Source organism: Nicotiana tabacum, chromosome 23 (assembly GCF_000715075.1).
Source record: "Nicotiana tabacum cultivar K326 chromosome 23, ASM71507v2, whole genome shotgun sequence".
Taxonomy (NCBI): Eukaryota; Viridiplantae; Streptophyta; class Magnoliopsida; order Solanales; family Solanaceae; genus Nicotiana; species Nicotiana tabacum.
This window is the reverse complement of record NC_134102.1, coordinates 140867147-140887426: the sequence shown is the minus strand read 5'-3', so window position 1 is coordinate 140887426 and position 20280 is coordinate 140867147.

The following is a 20280-nucleotide window of genomic DNA, read 5'->3' as shown; positions in this document are numbered from 1 at the left end:
GATCGCTTCCGCGACTTTGGCCTTCGCATCTGCGCCCACTTCCGCTTCTGCGCGCCAAGTTTCGCACGTGCGCGCCCCAAAATTCCGCTTCTGCTGTGTGTGCCAGACTCCCCTTTCTTCGCTTCTGTGTCTTGGGACTCGCTTCTGCGAGGTCGCACCTATGGCTGCCAATGTGCATGTGCGGTTGCAGCAGAGGCCTGGTGCAACAACTGCTCTTCAAAAAGCCAACCTTGGTCCGAGCCTCGTCCGGTTAACAGCAGAGGACCACGGGGCCCCGCCCGAACATACCAACAAGTTTGAAATCATAAAATGGACTCGCTCGAACCCTCAGAATGTGTAAAATAACATCAAAACTAAGAATCATACCTCAAACCAAATTGATTCAACTTAGAATTTTCAAATTCTTCAAACTTACCCCAAATGCGCTGATACGTACTTAAACTACTCGGAATGGCACCAAATTTTGCGTGCAAGTCTTAAATCACCATACGAAGCTATTCCCAGGCTCGAAATTCCAAACAGACCTCAATTACTCAAAAACTATGATGACCCAAAATGTTATCTTTAAATTTAATAATTAATTTTTTGTTCTAAGACCTCGAAAAGCACTATTTATCATTACTCAACTTGCGTACGCAGTCCGTAAAATTTTCCAAGAAGTTTTTACGCAAAAAATGAATTAAAATATGAATTAGAGCTTTAAAATTCAACTGAATTGACCTTGGTCAACATTTTTAGCAAACTAACTCGGATCAGTGTTTTGATAGTTTTTGTAGGTCTGTATCGTGATTTGGGACTTTGGCATATGCCCGAAATCAAATTCCGAGCTCCCTAGCCCACGATATGCAATTTTGAAGAAAAAATAAAAGTTTAAATTCAAATAGTGATCGGATGTCGAATTAAGTTCAAACTACCCGGAATGGAATTTTGATAATTCCAACAGCTCCGTATGGTGATTTTGGACTTAGGAACTTGATCGAAATTTTATTTGTAAGTCCGTAGTGAAATTAGGCTTGAAATGGCTAAAATAGGAATTTAAGTTTGGAAGTTTGACCGGGGAGTTGACTTTTTGATATCGGGATCGGAATCCAGTTCTGAAAATTTTAACAGTTCCATTATGCCATTTATGATTTGTGTATAAAATTTGAGGTCAATCGGACTTGATTTGATAGGTTTCGACATCGAATGTAGAAGTTGGAAATTCTTAAGATTTATTAGGCTTGAATCTATGTGTGATTCGAGTTTTTAGTGTTGTTGGATGTGATTTGAAGACTCGACTAAGTTCGTATGATGATTTAGGACTTGTTGGTATTTTCGGACGAGGTCCCGAGTACCCCGAGTGCGATCCAGCTCAAAATTGGATCAATTTTTGGACTTAGGAAAATTCTGAAATTTGCAGCTTCTCGTGTCATTGCACCTGCGGAAGGACTGACCGCAGGTGCAGACTCGCACAAGCGAGCTGTGGCTCGCAGAAGCGGACGAAGAGCTGCCCAGTTGGAGCCGCAGATGCGGCTCATGTTGTTCAGAAGCGCTTGCGCAAAAGCGAGATGAAGGCGCATATGCGGTCCAAATCTCGCAGAAGCGAAGGCAGCTACGCTGAGCAATTTCCGCAAATGCGGTATTTCACTGCAGGTGCGAGAATTTTGTCTGCAGGTGCGAAAGCACTGAGCAGATTACAAAAACAGAAGGGTTCCGATATTTTATGTCATTTGGACATTTTCAACACGGTTTTGGGCGATATTTCAGAGAGAATTCACGGGAAAACTTGAGGTAAGTCACATGTGATCATTGTTAGTCAATTATGTTGGATTATCATTGAATATTTCGAATAGATTACATATTTTTGAGGTGAAATTAGAGGATTTGGGCCTAGGGATTTCAAAATGAGAATTTGAGATTTGAAGGTCAAGTTGATGTCGGATTTTTGTAAAAATGGTATGGTTGGACTCGTAGTTGAATGAGCGTTCATATTTCGTAACTTTTGCCGGATTCCGAGATGTGGGCCCCATGGGCCATTTTTGAATTAATTTCGGATTTTATTGAAAAATATAGTATTTTCTTATGGAATTGATTCTATAGTTTTTGTTGACTATATCGAATTAATTATGATTAGATACGAGTCGATCGGAATCGGAAAATTGAGGAAAAAGCATACTACTTGGTTAAATTGGAGCAAGTCGAGGTAAGTGACTTGTCTAACCTTGTGTGGGGGAAATTTCCCCTAGAATTGATATTAATGTGATTAATGAAATATGTTGAAAGTCGTATACATGAGGTGACGAGTGTGTATACGGGCTAAATGTAAAAGATTATATTTTTAAATTGTGTAGATCATTGTTGCGTATTTATTAAATTATTTTATCTTTTTATATTCTTCATCATTGATCTGAGATATATACCTTAAATTTGTTTGACCTTTTCTTGCTAATTGTTATACTTGTTTAGTTGAAACTTGGTTTATTTTATTCTGTGCATTACTTGAAGGATGATTTTTTTAAAATTAAACATTATTAATATGAAGTATTTGACATTTTAAATTTGATATTGAAGCAACGTATTAAAGATTTTGAAATATTATTTTCCTGAATTATTTATTCTTGAATATTTTGTAAGATTTTTGTACTCATTGTGATGGAGCCGTGAGCTCTTTATTGTGAAAAAATATTGTTGTTGAATTATTTTGGCAAGTTACATTATTTGAGCACTTGGGGTACAAATTGTGATATATTGTGATATTGATATGCATACGGTGGTATAAGGTCTGGGTATTAAAACGCATACGGTGAGATAAGGGTGGCTTGATACGCGTGGCTAGTAGGGGGAACTACTAGAAGTCATGCGGTGTGATAAGGATGGCTAAAATGCGGGATGCTATTTTGGAAAAAATGTTTTCTTTTAAATAAATTGTGAAGGCTCCCGCTGTGAGATAAGAAAATGAGATATTGTGAATTTGTTTATGATTTGGGACTACGAGGCGGTACCTCGAGAGTGCCCTTGTTGATATTAATTTATGGCCGCAGTTGCCTTGATTATTTGTTGTGATTTTCTTAAAGTTGAAAGGAAATTCGGTCTTGTTTCCACGAGATATTATTTGAAATTCTTAAACTTGTTTGAATTTTAGTTTATTTATTTTATATATTTATTATTATTCTGCATTGATAGGCTTACCTAGTCTTAGAAACTAGGTGCCATCACGACATCCTTCGAAATGAATTTGGGGTCGTGACAAGTTGGTATCAGAGCACTAGGTTCATCGGTGTTATGAGTCACAAGCAGGTCTAGTAGAGTCTTGCGGATCGGTATGGAGACGTCTGTACTTATCTTCGATAGGCTATGGAACTGTTAGGAAATATTCACTTCTTTGATTCGTTATCGTACGCCTTTGTTGATTTCAAAGTTCTAAACAATTGTCTTTCTATTCTCTCATAGATGGTGAGGACACGCACAACTGGATCTGATGATCAGACACTCGCGCTCCCTGTTGGAGCCGCCAGAGGCCGGGGACAGGGCAGAGGCCGAGTCAGAGGATGAGGAAGACCACGTGGTGCAACCAGAGCACCTACACGAACTGCTGCACCAGAGCCACCAGTAGCTCCAGTTGGAGAGCAGGCACCTGAGACGCCTGTTACTACTCCTGCACTTCAGGAGACTCTTGCCCAGTTTTTGAGCATGTTTGGCACTTTAGCTCAGGCAGGATTAATTCCACTTGCTCCTGCCATATCTCAGGCTGGGGGAGGAGCGCAAACTCTTGCCGCCCGTACTTCAGAGCCACGGGCCCAAGTTGACCATGCCCCAGAGGTTATACCAGTGCAGCCAGTTGTCCCAGTTCGGCCTTAGAATAGGACAACAGTATCAGAGGGGGAGTAGCTCAGGCTCGAGAGGTATAAGAAATACCACCCTCCCACTTTCAGCGGTTTAGCTTCAGAGGATGCGCAGGGTTTTCTGGAGGAATATCATCGTATCCTTCGTACTATGGGTATTGCGGATTCCAGTGTGGTTTCTTTAACGACATTCCAGTTTAGAGGAGCAGCCTACCAGTGGTGGCGGGAATATGTGTTGGATAGTCCGGCTGAGGTAGCTTCACTTACTTGGACTCAATTTTCAAATATGTTCTTAAGGGAGTATGTTCTTCTGAGTCTTAGAGATGCATGGCGCGCAGAGTTTGAGCAGCTATGCCAGGGTTCTATGATCGTGTCAGAATATACGGTCTGATTCAGTGATTTGGCTAGGCATGCACCAGCCTTAGTTGCTACTGTTCGAGAGCGGGTTTGTAGATTTATTGAGGATCTCCACCCTAGTATCAGATACAGTATGGCCCGAGAGCTAGATATGGATATCACATACCAACATGTGGTGTCAATTTCTAGGATATTGGAAGGTATGCAGACTCGGGAGAGGAAAGAGAGAGAAGCTAAGAGACCCCCGAGATTCTGATACATATAATAATTCTCGTGCCCCAGTTGCAGCACGTCATGGTAGAGGTTATGTGAGCCGTCCTATTCATTCAGCACTTCCAGCTTCCAGTGGTATTCCGTGCCCCAGGGATTGCCCCAGACTTAGGAGGGGTGCACCTCCACGGATTTCTCAGGCCCCACTTATTCCACAGGGTCCTCACGCTTCTCAGGCCATGATTACTGCACCAGTTGCCACTCCACCTGCACAGCCAGCTAGAGGTGGAGGTCGGGCAGGTAGAAGCCGCCCTAGAGGGGGAGGCCATGCCAGATATTATGGCCCTTCCTGCTAGGACAGATGTCGTTGCATCCGATTGTGTTATCACATGTATTATTCCGGTCTGTCATAGAGATGCATCAGTCTTATTTGATCCAGGCTCCACTTACTCTTACGTGTCATCTTATTTTGCCCCGTATTTGGGCGTATCACGTGATTCCTTGAGTTCTTCTGTTTATGTATCTACACCCGTGGGTGAATATATTATTGTTGACCGTGTGTATCAGTCGTGTTTAATTGTTATCAGTGGTTTTGAGACCAGAGCTGATTTATTTTTACTCAGTATGGTGGATTTTGATATTATTTTGGGCATGGACTGGTTGTCGCCTTATCACGCTATTCTTGATTGTTACACCAAGACGGTAACGTTGGCTATGCCAGGTCTACTGCGGCTAGAGTAGAGAGGTACCTCAGATCATGTTCCTAGCAGGGTTGTTGCATTTCTTAAAGCTCAACGAATGGTTGAGAAGGGGTGTGATGCGTATCTGGCCTATGTAAGAGATGTTAGTATTGATACTCCTACCGTGGAGTGAGTTCCTATAGTAAGGGATTTTCCCGATGTATTTCCAGCGAATCTTTCAGGTATGCTACCTGACAGGGATATTGATTTTGGCATTGATTTGTTACCGGCCACTCAGCCTATTTCTATTCCACCATACCGTATAGCCCCAGCAGAGTTGAAAGAGTTAAAAGAACAGTTACAGGAATTTCTTGATAAGGGTTTCATTCGGCCTAGTGTATCGCCTTGGGGTGCTCCTGTCTTATTTGTGAAGAAGAAGGATGGTTCTATGCGGATGTGTATTGATTACCGCCAGCTGAACAAGGTTACCGTGAAGAACAGGTATCCATTGCCACGTATTGATGACCTATTTGATCAGCTTCAGGGTACCAGAGTATTCTCTAAGATCGACTTACATTCAGGCTATCATCAATTGAAGATTCGGGAGCCAGATATCCCGAAGACTGCTTTCAGGACTCGGTATGGTCATTATGAGTTCCTTGTGATGTCTTTTGGGTTGACCAACGCCCCAGCAGCATTTATGCACTTAATGAATAGTGTATTTCTACCCTATCTTGATTTTTTTGTCATTGTGTTTATTGACGACATTCTTGTGTATTCCCGGAGTCGGGAAGATCATGAACAACACCTGAGGACTATACTTCAGATTTTGAGAGAAAAGAAGTTATATGCAAAATTCTCAAAGTGTGAATTCTGGCTTGATTCGGTGGGATTTTTGGGTCATATAGTTTCATGCGAGGGGATCAGGGTAGATCCAAAGAAGATTGAAGCAGTGCAGAATTGGTCCAGACCGTCCTCAATTACGGAAATCTGGAGTTTTCTTGGTTTGGCAGGGTATTATCGCCGATTTGTAAAGGATTTCTCTTCTATTGCTGCATTTATGACCAAATTAACCCAGAAGGGTGCTCCGTTCAGGTGGACCGAGGAATGTGAGGAGAGCTTTCAAAAGCTCAAGACAGCTTTGACTACAGTCCCAGTATTAGTATTACCTACAGGTACAGGGTCATATACTATGTATTGTGATGCGTCGCGTATTGGTCTCGGCGCAGTGTTGATGCAAGATGGTAGGGTGATTGCCTAGGCATCCAAACAGTTAAAGGTGCATGAAAAGAATTATCCTGTATATGACCTGGAGTTAGCAGCTATTGTTTATTCCTTAAAAATTTGGCGGCATTATTTGTACGGTGTCCATTGTGAGGTCTACACCGATCACCGGAGTCTACAACATATGTTTAAACAGAAGGATCTTAATTTGCGGCAGCGGAGATGGTTGGAGTTGCTTAAGGATTATGATATCACCATTCTCTATCATCCTGGGAAGGCCAATGTAGTGGCCGATGCCTAGAGTCGTAAGGCGGAGAGTTTGGGTAGCTTAGCATATTTACCGGTAGCAGAGAGGCATTTAGCCTTGGATGTTCAGGCCTTAGCCAACCAGTTTGTCAGGTTGGATATTTTCTAGCCGAGCTGAGTTTTGGCTTGTGTGGTTTATCAGTCTTCTCTTTATGATCGTATCAGGGAGCGTCAGTATGATGATCCTTATTTGCTTGTCCTTAAGGATACAATTCAGCACGATGATGCCAAGGAAGTCACTATTGGAGATGACGGTGTACTACGGATGCAGGGTAGGCTATGTGTACCCAATGTAGATGGCTTGCGTGAGTTGATTCTCCAAGAGGCTCACAGTTCAAGGTACTCGATTCATCCGGGTGCTGCAAAGATGTATCAGGACTTGAGACACCACTATTGGTGGAGGCGGATGAACAAAAACATAGTGGAGTATGTACCTCGGTGTCTAAATTATCAGCAGGTGAAATATGAGCATTAGTGACCGGGTGGATTACTTCAGAAGTTAGAGATTCCAGAATGGAAATGGGAGCGGATCATTTTGGATTTCGTTGTTGGACTCCCACAGACTCAGCGGATGTTTGATGCAGTTTGGGTAATTGTGGATAGGCTGACCAAATCAGCTCATTTCATTCCTGTGATTACTACTTACTCTTCAGAGCAACTGGCTCAGGTATATATTCGCGAGATTGTCAGACTTCACGGTGTACCGGTATCTATCATCTCTAACCGGGGTACACAGTTTACCTCACGATTTTGGAGGGAAGTATAGCGTGAGTTGGGTACTCGGGTAGAGTTGAGTACAACATCTCACCCTTAGATGGACGGGCAGTCCGAACGCACTATTCAGATACTAAAGGATATGATTCGTGCGTGTGTGATAGATTTTGGGGGTGCTTGGGATCAGTTCTTACCACTTGCGGGGTTTGCTTACAACAACAGTTACCAGTCAAGCATTCAGATGGCTCCGTATGAGGCCTTGTATGGTAGGCGGTGCCGGTCTCCAATGGGTTGGTTCGAACCGGGCGAGGCTAGACTATTGGGTACAGACTTGGTTCAGGATGCCTTGGAAAAGGTTAAGTTGATTCAGGATCGACTTCGTACAGCCCAATCTAGACAAAAGATTTATGCGGATCGGAAGGTTCGTGATGTTGCATTCATGGTTGGTGAGCGGGTATTGCTCCGGGTTTCGCCTATGAAGGGTGTGATGAGGTTCGGGAAGAAGGGCAAGTTGACCCCTAGGTTTATTGGGCCTTTTGAGATTCTTGAGAGAGTTGGAGAGGTGGCTTACAAACTTGCACTACCACCTAGTCTCTCTGTGGTTCATCCGGTATTCCATGTTTCCATGCTTCGAAAATATCACGGCGATCCATCTCATGTGTTAGACTTTAGTTCGGTTCAGTTGGACAAGGATCTATCTTATGTTGAGGAACCAGTGGCTATTTTGGATAGGCAGGTTCGAAAGCTAAGGTCAAAGAATATTGCTTCCATGAAGGTTCAGTGGAGGGGTTATCCGGTCGAAGAGGCGACTTGGGAGACCGAGCATGATATGCGCATCTGTTATCCACACTTATTCACCAGCTCAGGTATTTCTTTTAACTCCATTCGAGGACGAACGTTTGTTTTGGAGGTGGAGAATGTGATGACCCAAAATGTCATCTTTAAATTTAATAATTAATTTTGTGTTATAAGACCTCGAAAAGCACTATTTATCATTACCCGACTTGCGTGCGCAATCTGTAAAATTTTCCGGAACATTTTTGTGCGAAAAATGAATTAAAATGTGAATTAGAGCTTTAAAACTCAACTGAGTTGACCTTGGTCAACATGTTTAGCAAACGTACTCGGATCAGTATTTTGACAGTTTTGTTAGGTCCGTATCGTGATTTAGGACTTGGGCATATGCCCGGAATCAAATTCCAAGGTCCCTAGCCCGAGATATGGAATTTTGAAGAAAAATTAAAAGTTTAAATTCAAATAGTGACCAGATGTCGAATTATGTGCAAACGACCCCGGCATAAAATTTTGATGATTCCAACAACTCCTTATGGTGATTTTGGACTTAGGAGCGTGATCGAAATTTTATTTGGAAGTCCGTAGTGAAATTAGGCTTGAAATGGCTAAAATAGGAATTTAAGTTTGGAAGTTGGACTGAGGAGTTGACTTTTTGATATCAGGGTCGGAATCCAGTTATGAAAATTTTAACAGCTCCGTTATGTCATTTATGACTTGTGTACAAAATTTGAGGTCAATCGGACTTGATTTGATAGGTTTCGACATCGAATGTAGAAGTTGGAAATTCTTAAGATTTATTAGGCTTGAATCTATGTGTGATTCTTGTTTTTAGTGTTGTTGGATGTTATTTGAAGACTCGACTAAGTTCGTATGATGATTTAGGAATTGTTGGTATTTTCGGACACCGGATCGAAATCAGATCAATTTTTGGACTTAGGGAAATTCTGAAATTTGCAACTTTTGGTGTCATCACACCTGCGGAGGGACTGACCGCAGGTGCGGACTCGCACAAGCGAGTTGTGGCTCGCAGAAGCGGACGAAGGGCTGCCCAATTGGAGCCGCAGATGCAGCTCATGTTGCGCGGAGGCGCTTGCGCAGAAGCGAGAGGAAGGCACAGATGCGGTCCAAAGCTCGCAGAAGCGAAGGCAGCTAGGCTGAGCAATTTCCACAGATGCGGTATTTCACCTCAGATATGGGACCGCAGGTGCGAAAGCACAGACCAAATTTCAAAAACAGAAGGGTTCTGATATTTTTTGTCATTTGGACATTTTCAACACGGTTTTGGGCGATTTTTTAGAGAGAATTCATGGGGAAACTTGATGTAAGTCACATGTGATCATTGTTAGTCAATTATGTTGGATTATCATTGAATATTTCGAATAGATTACATGTTTTTGAGGTGAAATTAGAGGATTTGGGCCTAGGGATTTCAAAATGAGAATTTGAGATTTGAAGGTCAAGTTGATGTCGGATTTTTGTAAAAATGGTATGGTTGGACTCGGGGTTGAATGGGCGCTCATATTTCGTAACTTTCGCCGGATTCCGAGACGTGGGCCCCACAGGACATTTTCGAATTAATTTCGGATTTTATTGAAAAATATAATATTTTCTTATGGAATTGATTCTATAATTTTTGTTGACTGTATCGAATTAATTATGACTAGATACGAGTCGATCGGAATTGGAAAATCGAGGTAAAAGCATACTACTTAGTTAAATTGGAGCAAGTCGAGATAAGTGACTTGTCTAACCTTGTGTGGGGGAAATTTCCCCTAGAATTGATATTAATGTGATTATTAAAATATGTTGAAAGTTGTGTACACATGGTGACGAGTGTGTACACGGGCTAAATGTGAAAGATTATATTTTTAAATTGTGTAGATCATTGTTGCGCATTTATTAAATTATTTTATTTCATCATTGATCTGAGATATATACCTTAAATGTTTTTGACCTTTTCCTGCTAATTTTTATACTTGTTTAGTTGAAACTTGATTTCTTTTATTCTGTGCATTACTTGAAGGGTGATTTTCTTTAAATTAAACATTATTAATATGAAGTATTTGACATTTTAAATTTGATATTGAAGCAACATATTAAAGATTTTGAAATATTATTTTCCTGAATTATTTATTCTTGAATATTTTTTAAGATTTTTGTACTCATTGTGATGGAGCCGTGAGCTCTTTATTGTGAAAAACATATTGTTGTTGAATTATTTTGGCAAGTTACATTATTGGGGCACTTGAGGTGCAAATTGTGATAATATTGTGATATTGATACGCATGCGGTGGTATAACGTATGGGTATTAAAACACATGCGGTGAGATAAAGGTGGCTTGATACGCGTGGCTAGTAGGGGGAACTACTAGAAGTCATGCGGTGTGATAAGGATGGCTAAAACGCGGGATGCTATTTCGGAAAAAAAATTTTCTTTCAAATAAATTGTGAAGGCTCCCGCGGTGAGATAAGGAAATGAGATATTATGAATTTGTTTATGATTTGGGACTACGAGGCGGTACCTCGAGAGTGCCCTTGTTGATATTGATTTATGGCCGCAGTTTCCTTGATTGTTTGTTGTGATTTTCTTAAAGTTGAAAGGAAATTCGTTTTTGTTTTCATGAGATATTATTTGAAATTCTGTTTTGTTTCCACGATATATTATTTGCCATTATTTTGCTTAATTAAATGGTGACACACTACTTGATTTATTTCCAATGTCATTTTATTTTACTATATTGTTAAACAATTTACCATGCCATTATTATATTCCAGTAGGGCCTCACCTGACCTCGTCACTACTCTACCGAGGTTAGACTTGGCACTTACTGGGTACCGCTGTGGTGTACTCATACTATGCTTCTGCACATCCTTTTGTGCAGATCCAGGTACATCTTACCAGCCTAGACGTCAGTGAGTTACCTGCGCACGGAGACTTCGAGGTATATCTGTCAACGTCCGCAGACTCTATAGTCCCCTTCTATCATTTTTACGTTGCTTCCTTATTTTTCTTTAGACCTTGATATATAGAGACATTGAGAATAAATTCTTAGAAGCTTGTGACTTATTTCTTACTGGGTTTTGGGAGTTGAAATTGTTTGAATTGTAGTTTATTTATTTCATATATTTATTATTATTCCGCATTGATAGGCTTACCTAGTCTTAGAAACTAGGTGCCATCACGACATCCTACGGAGGGAATTTGGGGTCGTGACAAAAACCTACTCCAAACAAAATTTAAAGAACCTTAAACCTTTAAATAGTTGATTTTCACTATTAAGCACTGAAACGCTCCCGGGTTGTACAAAATCTGATTCGACCTTACGCCCAATTCCAAAATCATCATACGAACCTATTGGAATCGTCAAATCCCGATTCCGTGGTCATTTTCTAAAAATGTTGACCGAAGTCAAACTTGCCCTTTTAAAGCCAAACCAAGGAACTTAGTGTTCCGATTTCAACCTGAACACTTCCAAATCCCGAACCAACCATCCCCGCAAGTCATAAATTAGTAAAAGTACATACGGGGAGTCTTATTTAGGGGAATGGGGGTTCTAACAGTCAAAACGACTAGTTGGGTCGTTACATTCTCTCCCACTTAAATATACGTTCATCCTCGAACGTGCTAAGAACTACTCCGGAGTTTGCTGAAATCATTATTTAGCCCCTCGTGCACCTACCCGTGCTACCACAACTCAGCTGAGCACATTAGCCCGAGCAAATCTGAAGATCCTCCCTTTTGTTTAGGCAAATAAGCCTTAGAGCCAAATTCTAACATCCGAAATTCTCTACTAGGCCTTCTTCCAACATACGAACACCGTTTAAATCACTACACGATGTACCACTACATGATTGTATACTCTCACTGAATTCACACCATGCACTGCATTATTCACACGACCACAATAACATCCTCTGACAACAATAGCCGAAATTCCACGAATCTGATGCTCACAACACACCTCATGACACATATACGTCATGTTCCAACTCTTATAGTACTGCCACAATGGAAGAGATGTGTAGAAATTCATAACCAACTGCATAATCAACAAATCATTTAGTCTCTCCTCCTGACATGAACCATTACCTCATTATGAACCAAATAATGATATTTGATCTTTAACATGCCTCATATAAATCCGTTCGCACTGATCCCAGGTCCAAACTTCTCGCCTCACCCAGTACAAGTCATTCCGGTAATAAGCCACCATAATCACTACCAAAAGTCTCATATGATGCCACCATGTGCCAACGAGCCACAAACTCGAATGTGATACATAAGGAAAACGAACTCTGAAAAGAACTACTAAACCCACGTAACAGATTAAACAACCGAAAAGGTGTTATGAACCTTCCTCATAACACGAGAAACAAGATACACAAGAATAGATATGGGGAACTATACTCAACATCATATTGTTGAGGCATGCACCCCAATCCACACATGATACCATTGCGACGTGCAACCCGATCCAAACAACATATCCGTGGCGGCGTGCCACCCGATCCACACATGACAATAAATAGGGAAGTACCCATCAAGCAAAAATGCTTATACCTACGAAATACCCGAAGGTGAACCACAAGCACGCCAAGTGCACAATACCATCAGATAGCGCCATACGCTACAAAACGCAAGCACGACTAAGGTGCAATAAATGACCTGCATCTCGAGAGCCATCGTGCTCATATAACACCACAAACTATACGGGATCTCGATACGAGTGCGAATAATCAAACCACCTCACAACCCACATGGCACAATAGAGACCACACGAAAGGGTCGATAACAGAAATAACATCCAAGGCCCGAAGACCTCTCCGAAAACAACGTTATGCTGAAATGAACACATCCAGCCTGATATAGAGCCCACATTCATATTTAGATCCATCCACATACCTCAAGCCGATTCTGATCGTATCGCACTGGGTTAATAACCTTTCAAGGATCCACAATAATCCTTTTCCCCATGACATACAAGAACAACCGTCAAATCCGAAACAAACTTTTACATTCCAAAACCAAATAAACCGGGTGCCCTTCAGGCATAAATTCTCATATTAGTGATAGTACCACAATCTCCATACTTGGTTTTAAATCTTGAATCAATCAAGTGACTATATGTCACACTTATACAATCTCCCCGTGTGGTACGCTCCCATGACCTTCCGCACCAGGTAGCAAAGCCTGCACATCCAGACCACCAGTCATACAGTGTTGTAAAGCAAATTGAAAGTCCGCAAATCAGTACACAAAGCCTCTTACAAATGACACCAATCTCAGGTGACGCTGAAGACAATACCAATTTATCATAAACATTTGAATTCTTTCCTGCTCATCCAAGCTCGTGACATTCTTGTCGACACCAAACTGTAACCTTGATCCTCAACTTCCAGTTCCCATGCCGCTCACTGCACCTAACATACCAATACGTGAGAGTACAAAAATTCCATCATGACTCCTGATCCACTAATAGACAAAACACTCCATCATAAACAACCTTTTACTTAACTCATTTTAGGAGAACCATTGCAACACGCGACTGAAATTCCATAACCGAAGAGAATACAATCCTCAAGTAGTGGTCTAAACCACCATAACTCTTTCGGGATCCATCTACACATAACAGGCCGATCCGACTTCTTCTAATTTACTCTGGACTTGCCTTAGGAATAATAATAGCTTTATTCGAAATACGACGAACCCAATCCACACTCATCTAGAAGGACTCTATTTCACGAGACCATGTTGTCTCAAAACCAACAAACCATCTCATACCCTCCTTGTGTGCATATTTACATCTTCAGCTGGTACACCCATTGTGATAATTCCTCTATGAATCCGAAGTCAATGCTACATCGCATACTGAAGATAACGTAGAACACTCCAAGACCCTTTCATAATCTGCTGCAAAAGCTCGATACTTAACTATACTACGAACTCAAAATTCTTAGGCACCGTACTCAAATTTCCTTCTCAAAGGAGCATCCGGCTGAGTCACTTTCCTTGTACATTACATCTACACGAAGCATAAACTCTGAGTCTTCCCAAAGCCTGAACATTAATCGATAAGGCCAATTACAACATACATTCCTCAACTCCTTTGCTCAAATTACCACTGATGTTCTCTTTCCTTAGTCGTAATAATCCACCAATATGCTGATACCAGAAACCTCACAAACAGATAACCATGTAATCCAACCGTAGGCGGTGGGGCTCTCCCACTTAGCTTTGAAGTTACCAATACATAACCCTGGAGCCCACCTAGACTCCTTATTCCCTATTTACATGATCTTGCACAACCAACCGGCCAAATCTATCACAACCTTCCTGTTAAACATTTCATGAGCACTCTGAATCACTAGCCACAGTTACATATTCGACCTCTTACCTGATAGCCAATAAAATTCTTCGTAGAATCTTCATCAACACCATGCAACCGCTAATCTGCTTACAGGAGATAGCTCACCTATGGAAAATTCCATGCCGACACCTTCCAACGACGCTACACTGAGTACCATTTCTATGAAGTCCTTAAACCATCTTGAGCTCGTGCTCATTCACCAGCTGTACAAGTCCGTTCACTCCTCCTTGACATTATAAAAATTGCGACAATACATCCCAACCCGAAGTCATGTTGCATTCCTCTTCATATCAAGCAACTCATTTCTGCCGCATCCAATGTTCCCCCAATTTAACAACCAATATTCCAAATTAAGTCCGTAGACCCAGTCATTGTCCACCATGAATCTCAAATCTCTCCAAACTTTCCTCAAGATGCATAGTTATCCTACCACGTAACCCATATTCTGCCTTGCCCCATTTTGGTTGAACCCCATCATTTAAGCAACTACTCAACTTCTGTTTCTCATACTTGACCTTCTAGAAATTTAACCATCGCATGACACCTTCCACATGTCCTTCCTCATCCTCCGCTGCCCAGTCGTTGCCTTAAATCAAAATCCATCTCTGTAGCACTTGAACCAATAGATCGCTACCAAATTTAAACCTATCCGAAGATCATCTTTTTTGAGCCATCACACCAGGAACACCGCTTCGATCCTGAACCACTGCACACTGTGATTTCTGACAGCTATTTCCCCGGCATCATTTCATAATACCTGCCCCAAAGGCGAATTGAAGAAGACCACCCATGAAGTGTGTTATGAGGTTCGGAAAGAAGGGCAAGCTGAGCCCAATGTTTATCGGCCCATTTGAGGTGTTGCGACGTATTGGGGAGGTTGCTTATGAACTTGTCTTGCCTCCTAGTCTAGCAGGAATTCATCTAGTACTCCACGTTTCTATTCTCCGGAAGTATCACGACGATCCGTCTCACGTGTTGGATTTCAGCTCAGTCCAGTTGGAAAAGGATTTGTCTTATATTGAGGAGCCGGTGGCTATTTTGTACATGCAGGTTCGAAAGCTGAGATCAAAGAACATTTCTTCCGTGAAGGTTCAGTGGAGGGGTCCGCCGATCGAGGAGGAGGCTTGGAAGACCGAACATGATATGCGTAGCCGTTATCCTCACCTTTTCATCACTTCATGTATGTCTCCATACTCATTCGAGGATGAAAGTTTGTTTAAGAGGGGGAGGATGTAATGATCCGACCGGTTGTTTCGAGAGTTGTAGCCCCAGTCCCATCATTTCTGCTTATTTTGTGTTCTACAACTATTATATGACTTATCGGGTTAGTTGGTTCGAGTCTGAAGTGAATTCAGAGTGAATTGAGATACTTACTCTCTTAATTGAAAGCTTAAGTTAGGAAAGCTGATCGGATGTCGACTTATGTGCAAACGACCTCGGCTTTGAATTTTGATGGTTCTGTTAGCTCCGTTAGGTGATTTTGGACTTAGGAACGCGTCCGGAATGTGATTTGGAGATCCGTAGTAGAATTAGTCTTGAAATGGCGAAAGTTGGAATTTTTGCAAGTTTGACCGGGAGTGGACTTTTTGATATCGGGGTCATATTGAATTTTTGGAGGTTGGAGTAAGTTCGTGGTGTCATTTATGACTTGTGTGCAAAATGTGAGGTCAATCTGACATGGTTTGATAGGTTTAGGCGTCGTTTGCAGAATTTGGAACTGTCAAAGTTCATTAGGCTTGAATCCATGTGTAATTCGTGTTTTTGATATTGTTTGAGGTGATTTGAGGGTTCGACTAAGTTTGTATTGTGTTTTGGGACTTGATGATATGTTTTATTGAGGTCCCGGGGGCCTCGGGTGAGTTTTGGAGGGTTAACAGATCATTTTAGACTTTGGTCGTTGGCTAATAACTATTGATGTATTTCTGTTGGTTTCCTCTTACGTGTTTGCGAGAGGAGTCTCGCGTTCGCGAAGGGTGTTTGTGAGCTGGGAAGGTTTTTGTACTACGCATTTGCGAATAGTGTGGCGCGAACGCGAAGGTATGGCTGTGTGTGCATCGCGAACGCGGGTGAGGTGTCGCGTTCGCGAAGAGATGTTGAGATAGTTGGGGACCTTTTGAATGGGATTTTGTTATCGGATTTGGGTAAATTTTATATGGTTAAACTCGTGAGTGAATGGGCTTTCGGGTTTTGTAATTTTTGTCGGATTTCGAGACATGGGCCCAGGGGCCGGTTTGAGCCGATTTTGGATTTTTAGTTATAAATTAGTATTTTCTTATGGAATTGATCCTTCTAGCCTATATTAATTGTATTGTACTGCTTGTGGCTAGATTCGGGACGTTTGGAGACCGATTTGAGAGGCAAAGGCATTTTGGAGTATAGCTTTGCCCGGATTGAGGTAAGTAACACTTTCAAACTTGGTTCTGAGGGTTTGAAACCCCGAATTATGTATTATGTAATTGGTATTGAGGTGACGCACATGCCAAGTGACGGGCGTGCGAGCGTGCATCGTGAGAATTGTGACCTGGTCGATTCCATGGCACTGTATAATGCTTTTGTCTTGTTGATATCCGTGTTTTTATCATGTGATAAAGTAATTGAGTTGTCGGTCATGCTAGATATCATGTGTAACGACCCGGCCAGTCGTTTTGAGTATTACCACCCTGTTTCCCCCATTTACTGCTCAATTTGTGCTTTACAGTTGTTATATGACTTGCCGGGGTAATTGGTTCGGTCCGATGAGATTTTGGAATAAATTGGAACACTTAGTTCCAAGGTTTAAAGCTTAAGTTAAAATAGTGACCGGATGTCGACTTATGTGTAAACGACCCCGGAATAGTGTTTTGATGATTCCAATAGCTCTGTATGGTGAATTTGGACTTAGGAGCGTGTCCGGATTTATTTTTTGAAGTCCGTAGTAGAATTTGGTTGAGGTCCCGGGGGGCCTCGAGTGAGTTTCAGATGGTTAACGGATCAAATTCGGACTTAAAACCACTGTTGGAATTTTTGCCTCTAGTATTTTCGCTCCTGTGGAGGTTTGATCGTAGGTGTGAAGCCGCATGTGCGCACCAACCATCGCAGAAGCGAGCTTCCCGCAGAAGCGGAGCGAGCCTCGCAAATGCGAGCCGGCAGAAGCGGCTCCTAGCTCGCAGAAGCGGCTCCTAGCTCACAGAAGCGGCTCCAGTAGAGGCTTGGCGAAATCGCAGAAGCGGTTGAATTCTCGCACCTGCGAGACGCAGAAGCGGCTAAGTGATTCGCAGGTGCGGAACCTCTGGACAGTATACATTTCGAATGGGTTCCTAGTTTTGCCATTTTTGGAGCTTCAAGCACGGTTTTTGGGGCGATTTTCAGGAAGAATTCAAGGAAAACTTGAGGTAAGTCACTTGTGATCATTTGTACTCCATAATATTGAATTATCATCGAATAATCCTACTAGATTACGTGTTTTTGAGGTGTAAATCGAGGATTTGAAAATAAGATTTGAGGGTTTGGAGGTCGAGTTGAGGTTGGAATTTGGTAAAATTAGTATGGTTAGACTCATGGTCGAATGGACTTTCGGATTTTGTAACTTTTGTCACGTTTCGAGATGTGGGCCCCACAGGCGATTTTTGAGCTAAATTTTGGATTTTGTTGGAAAATTAGTATTTTCTTATGGGTTTAATTTCAATAACTTTTATTGACTGAATCAAATTCATTATGGCTAGATTCGAGGCGTTTGGAGGCCAATTCACGAGGCAAAGGCATAGTGGAGTAAAGAATTACACGGTTTGAGGTAAGTAACACTTCTTAACTTGGTTCTGAGGTATAAATCCCCGAATTTGGTATGATATAAATTGTTTGGAGGTGACACACACGATAGGTGATGATCATGTGGACGTGCACCATAGAAATTTATGACTTGAATAAATCCTGTGAAATTGTAAAAATTAAAGAATCATGTTATTATCTGAACATGTGGCAATTGTTAGAGAATTTGAGTCGAGGTCTTATTAAATATCGTGTTTAGGCTATGTGTCAATATTTTGGGACCCATGGGGTCGTGTTGCTGTGGAATTAATTGTTTCAAAAATAAACATTTCACACTCAGTCATATTCGTCCATTGTGAGGATATTTATGGGATCGAGCTGCGCGCCGCAGCAGGCCATATTGGCTTTATATATGTTATCATTAAATGGATCGGGGCTACTCCCCTGCAGCAGGCAATAATGGCTTTATACATTATTATTATTATATGGATCGGGGCTGCCCGCCTAAAGCAGGCCTTATAGGCTTTACTATTTTATGGATCGGGGTTGCCCGCCTACAGCAGGCCTTATAGGCTTTGTTATTATACGGATCGGGACTGCCTACCTGCAGTAGGACATATAGGCTTTATGTCACGCTTGGGCTGAAGGAGCCCCTCCGGAGTCTGTACACACCCCTAGTGAGCGTATATGATTATATATATTCGGGATGGATTTCCCAGGGCATGGACTTGCCTTGCTTATTTATATTGTAATGAATTTACCTGGACATGTATCTTGTCCGTATCATTTATATTTGGGGATAAATTACCCTAGGACTGGATTGTCCTTATATGGTAGTGAGTGACTGACTGTCAGTCGATGTGTATTTATATACGGGTTGGAACACCCCTGGGCTGGATTGGCCATAAACTGTACCGAGTGACAGAATATTTTGTGACCAGTATTTACACGAGGTCTTTTACTGAGATGTCATATTCCTCATATCATGCAGTATTGATCTATTTCATTTGTACTGAGTTTAACTGTTGAGCTTGAAAGTATGCCTACAGTTTTGTACCATTATTTGTACTAGACTGTACCTTCGGAGCTCGTCACTACTTTCAGCCTAGAGGTTAGTCTTGTTACTTATTGAGTTAGTTGTACTCATACTACACTCTACACCTCGTGTGCAGATCTAGGTGCTCCCGGATACGACATCTGCTAGATTTTGAAGTTAATTCTGTTGGGGACTATCAAGGTAGCTGCTTGACGTTCACAGACTCGATTCCTTTCTTGTTTAATTATTGTATTGTTCTATATTTTCAGATAGTGATTTTTATCCGTCAGAGTTTGTATTCATATTAGATGCTCATGTACTCAGTGACACCGGGTTTTGGGAGTGTTATATTTGCAATTGTGAGTTTCTTCAGCTGAATTTAATTATTTTGTTTTCAAACTTAAAATATATGGTGGTTTATTGAGATTGTTGGCTTGCCTAGTATTGAGATATGCGCCATCATAACAGGTGAGATTTTGGGTCGTGACAAGTTGGTATCAGATCCCTAGGTTACATAGGTCTCACGAGTCATGAGCAGGTTTAGTAGAGTCTTGCAGATCGGTGCAGAGACTTCTGTACTTATCTTCGAGAGGCTGCCGAACCCTTAGAAAATTTCACTTTCTTGTATTCCATCGTGCGACATTGATTCAGCTTGAAACATAACTCTTGAGCTCCCTTCCACGCATTCTTGGGCGCATGTGAGCGCTTGGTATCGTCTCTGCATCACCGGCTTGTGATTCCATGAACGAGGTTCGAGATGAGTATTATGTATTTTGTTGATGGGCCGGTCTGGAGGACTTGAGGTCAGGGTTAGACCGCAGCTTAAGCTCGGTAGTTTCAGTTGTAAGAACCTGTGCGATTGGACTTATGTGTTCGGTAGTATTCATATGAGTGGAATTTGTGGCTCGATGATCGGTTGAATGACTATATGATAAGTATGATATGAATGCGGGATGTGTTCAGATGGGTTGCATGAGACAAATAAAGTTTACTTGTGACTCAAGAGTTTGCTATTGGGTACTTGG